The sequence below is a fragment of the Acomys minous genome (assembly GCF_964271855.1).
Source record: "Acomys minous genome assembly, chromosome: 2".
NCBI classification, from domain to species: Eukaryota; Metazoa; Chordata; class Mammalia; order Rodentia; family Muridae; genus Acomys; species Acomys minous.
Genome location: NC_140484.1, coordinates 135068639 through 135073349, shown reverse-complemented (window position 1 = coordinate 135073349; position 4711 = coordinate 135068639).

The window sequence follows — 4711 nt, the reverse complement described above, 5'->3', positions numbered from 1 at the left end:
ACAGAGATTACTCTTAACTTTTGAAAACCCTGATGTGATTTTCATGCTGCAAAAGCAACTGTGTTTGGAGATTCTCCATTAGATGTGGGAGTTTTCAAGTTTTTAATTTATTAAGAAAGGTTTAAAGAATATTTAGATATTTTCTGTTTAAAGTGCAAGAAAGTTATGGTTTCCATGAGTTTTACAGTTGAATTACAGAAATGTAAATAATAATAAAGAAATAAAACTGTTGCTCAAAGTAACTGACATTTCCTGATTTCTGTTTTGTTTTGTTTTGTTTTTGTTTTTTCAAGACAGGGTTTCCCCCAAGTAGCCTTGGCTGTCCTGCACTTCCATTGAAAACCAGGCTGGCCTCGAACTCACAGTCCATCTGGCTCTGAGTGCTGGGATTAAAGGCATGAACCACTACTCTTGGCACATTTCCTGATATTTTGTGCTAGATTTTCTACTAACAGCTCACAAGACAGATTCCACCTATCCTTCAAAACAGTTCAAACTATATATAACTATTTAAAATATACACTGTTTGTTGAATGAAAGTCTGGAAACATTTAGCCGCACATTTAACAAGAAGCAGAGGTGGTACTTTGAGCTACGATTCCCATATCCTAGGCACCATTCTCTGTATCGCACACTCTGCCAAATGTACCTGGGAGAAACTGTGCATGGTCAGATGTAAAGTACAGATCACCATGAACCCTACCTCATTTGTAAATGTTTCATAGCTTTTTCAAACCTATTTTACCTTATTGCATTCACAGGCCATACACAATATAAATGATAAGAATAAATAGTTCATCCAAGGAACAGTAAAAAGAAAAGTTTGGTGTATTAGGGATATTTATTTCTTTGTTTGATATCTGAAATGGGTGTCCAGTTCCATCTCCAGAAGAGATCGTGAAGTAAAATGCAAAGAATCATAAAGCAGACATTGTCATTTCGTTCCCTAATGGTCCACTAAGAGAATTTTATTCTGAAATTGTATATAATGAACAAAGGCTCATTGAGAATTTGATACAATCCACTTTATCATCATCAAAGGAAAATAAGATCAAAGCAACGTCCACATATTCATATTACTGTGTTGTTTGCCTTGCATGGAGTAATAGAGATTAGTGGACTAATAAACATATACACTTCTGTTCAATGAAGTTTTGAATGTGAAACATAAACATGGGCAAAACATTAAATTAATTTGTTTAATGTTATTATGGCTGATAACTCAAAAGTAGGAAGGACTGTAGGACACGAAGGCGTGGAGGACGCCGGGAGAACATGACACACAAAATCAACTAAGCAGCGTTCATGGGGACCCACTTGGACTTTAGTTTTGTGCAGGGTGATAAATATGTATCTATTTGCATTTTGCTACATTTAGACATCCAGTTAGACCAGCATCATTTGTTGAAGATGCTATCTGTTTCAGAAATCAAGTGTCCAGAGGTGTGTGGGGTTTTTTCTGGGTCTTCAGTTTGATTCCATTGATCAACCACCCTGTTTCTATGCTGGTACCATGTGTTTTTATTACTGTTGCTCTATAGTTCAGCTTGAGATCAGGGATGGAGATTCCTTAGGAGGTATTGTACAGGATTGTCTTAGCTATTCTGGGTTTTTGTTGTTGTTGTTGTTGTTTCATATGAAATTGAGTATTGATCTTTCTAGGTCTGTAAAGAATTGTGTAGGTATTTTAATAGGGATTGAATTGAATTTGTAGACTGTTTTTCATAAGATGGCCAATTTTAGTATGTTGATCCTCCTGATCCATGAGCATGAGGGATCTTTCCATCTTCTAATATCTTCTTTAATTTCTTTCTTCAGAGACTTGAAGTTTTTTTCATACAAGTCTTTGACTTGCTTGGTTAGTGCTACACCAAGTTACTTTATATTATTTGTTGCTGTTGTGAAGAGTGTAGTTTTCTTAATTTTTTTCTCAGCTCATTTGTCATTTGTATACAGGAAGGCTACTGATATTGTTGAAATAATTTCATATCTAGCCACTTTGATAAAGGTGTTTTTCAGCTGTAGGAGTTCTCTGGTGGAATTTTGGAGGTCACTGATCTATACTATCATATCATCTGCAAATAGTGGTACTTTGACGTTTTCCTTTCTGATGTTGATCCCCTTGATCTTCTTTTATTGTCTTATTGCTCTGAAAAAAGTGTCCCATTTCTCCAATATTTCTCTTTTTCATTCAATATTGATTAATAACAGAGGGCCTTCAGTGACTAGCCCAAATCCAGATATAAGGCTCTCTGACCCCAATGACATACCAACAACCTTAGTTCTTCAAATTAGGGTGTAATGGATCAATTGTCACAATAGTACAGTACATAGACAGCTTGATAGAAATAGGATCTTAAACTGTTGTGTAGTTCTAAGCAGTGACTCAAGGTCATTGGATGTCTTCAAGTCAAAGCTACCTACCAGGAGAGTCCTCTGTCGTCCAGGAACGAGCTTCATTTAGTTTCCAAACTATCACCATTTCCTAGAAGCAGTTTGTAGGAAAGAGGTCAATATGGTATGTGATGATGTTCTGGACCATTTGCATCCATAACCTGAAAGGTGAAGGAAACATTTAAGTGTCAAGCATATCAAGCTAAGAGGAACAAAGGTAAGGTGAAACAAAGAAAGGCCAAACAACCAAACCTTTAGACAAAGAAATCAGAGCGTCTACGGACTGCTTAAGAGAAGTTCAGTGATACACCATTTATCAGTCTTAAATTTTCTAAAGCCCAGGAAGTGATATATAAAAACATTAGTAACCTTGTCACAGCTTTTCTACAACTTTGAAAAGTTTTGAAATGCATTCATAAAGGGGAAATACTTTGCAAAGGAAATACCCATTGTCACAACTATTCATCACCTACTAAAGATATTTAATAAAGGGCATGTCCTTTAGGGCAATGATGATGATTCTAGGAATTAAATTGACTAAAATACAGAAGTTTACAAAAGTCCAAAACAACATGGATTATAAAATCACTGATCATAGGAGCAACAAAACAATTTCATAAAAATTAGAATACACACCTTTTGCCACTTCATGCCTTTCCTACTGGTCATCGGGGCAGAGCCAGATACTTTAATGCAATCAAGATTAAAAATTTATGCTACTAGGCAAAGAAACAATAAAATCCTTTATATATAATTTAGATTCTTCATAAAATTCTCAAGCTTGTTATATTAAAGAATTGCTTATTCTGACAATTATTGTTTTAGGAATCTCATTTAATATTAAAACTTGGCTAATGACATAAGGTGTTGTAAACTATTAGATTTTAAGAATGCTAATAATTCTTAATCTGTGACAATTTAAGAGAATTAAAACTTGCAAAACTAATTACAAAAAGTCTCAATAATAGCTTAAATTTGTTTTTGCATTCATTGCTCTATGATTTGGTAGAAATCCATCATTCAGAATTAATTCCACAAAACTATGTACTTGTTGTTCATTATTCATTCACCGATATTCCTCACCACCTTTTCCGTACGCAAGTTAAAATGCACTTTTCTAAGCAAACTTGCCTAGACCATCCACACACAAGTCCCATCAGTCCTTCAGATTCAGAAAGTGAAGTCAAGTCAGTATAACGGGCCTTACACGTCCCTATTATCAGTAAGGCATTTTACTTTCAGAAAAAGGGCAGAACATTTCTCAGACTTTTCTCTCTCTCTCTCTCTCTCTCTCTCTCTCTCTCTCTCTCTCTCTCTCTCTCTGGTTTTTTTTTATCAAAATAATATTTCTTATTTCCTTTTTGGGATCCATCCTGTTTAGCCAGCTAAGCAGGATTTATTCGTGTAACCTTTGACTCCTCTTTGAAGTACCATTCAAACAGATTACATCTTACAGAAATAAAACAATTTTGGTTTCATGCTTCATATAGTTTCCCATTTTGGTTTCATTTTTCCATCTTGGCAGGCTCTTTCACTATGGACATATCTTATCAGTAGCCCCTAACTTCATCCATTTCTCATTTGAATTTTCATCCATGCAAATATCCAATTGATCTTATTCTAAAATCACATGTTAAAATAAAATAAGATAAAATAAAATCACATGTTGAAAAAACAATCAACTTCCCAAGGTTTCCTTGTTCTCTACCTGCAAAGAAGATACTAAGTCACAAGAATATATATAATAGTCTTTTTTCAGAAGCTATTTATGCCATCAATCTATTCTGCTGATAAGAAAACTAACGCCTATAGCTATGGGGTGTTTTCTTCCAGCTGCAGGTATTATCAAGGCAGAGTTTTCCTGCTTTCTGCTTGTGTAACACAGAGGTCTTTGTGCTCTAAGAAACTTCTCTCAACAGCAGGAGTATTTAAGCTAGCTGCCTATCCTCTTCCAATATATCACCAATACCAGCAGCTGGATCCTGGGAGCTCGCCCTCTAACTAGCAGCACCTCACTACCCCATTAAGTACCTACCACCATTTTTTCTTCTTCTCAATGAGAATAATTATCATAATGGAATTTTTACATGGCATGTTAAACATTTTGCTAACAACAAGGAAGATGATATAGACTACTAGTTTTCAGAGCTTCATTGAAAGGCTCAACATGAAAGCACAGACGCACCTGTAAGTTCTAAATTAAAATAAAGTGTTAAGCATAGGTTAAAATACTCCTGGCTCGAGCCAGGCATGGTGGTGCACTCCTTTAATCTCAGTTCTTGGGAAGCAGACACAGGCAGATCGCTGAGAGTTCGAG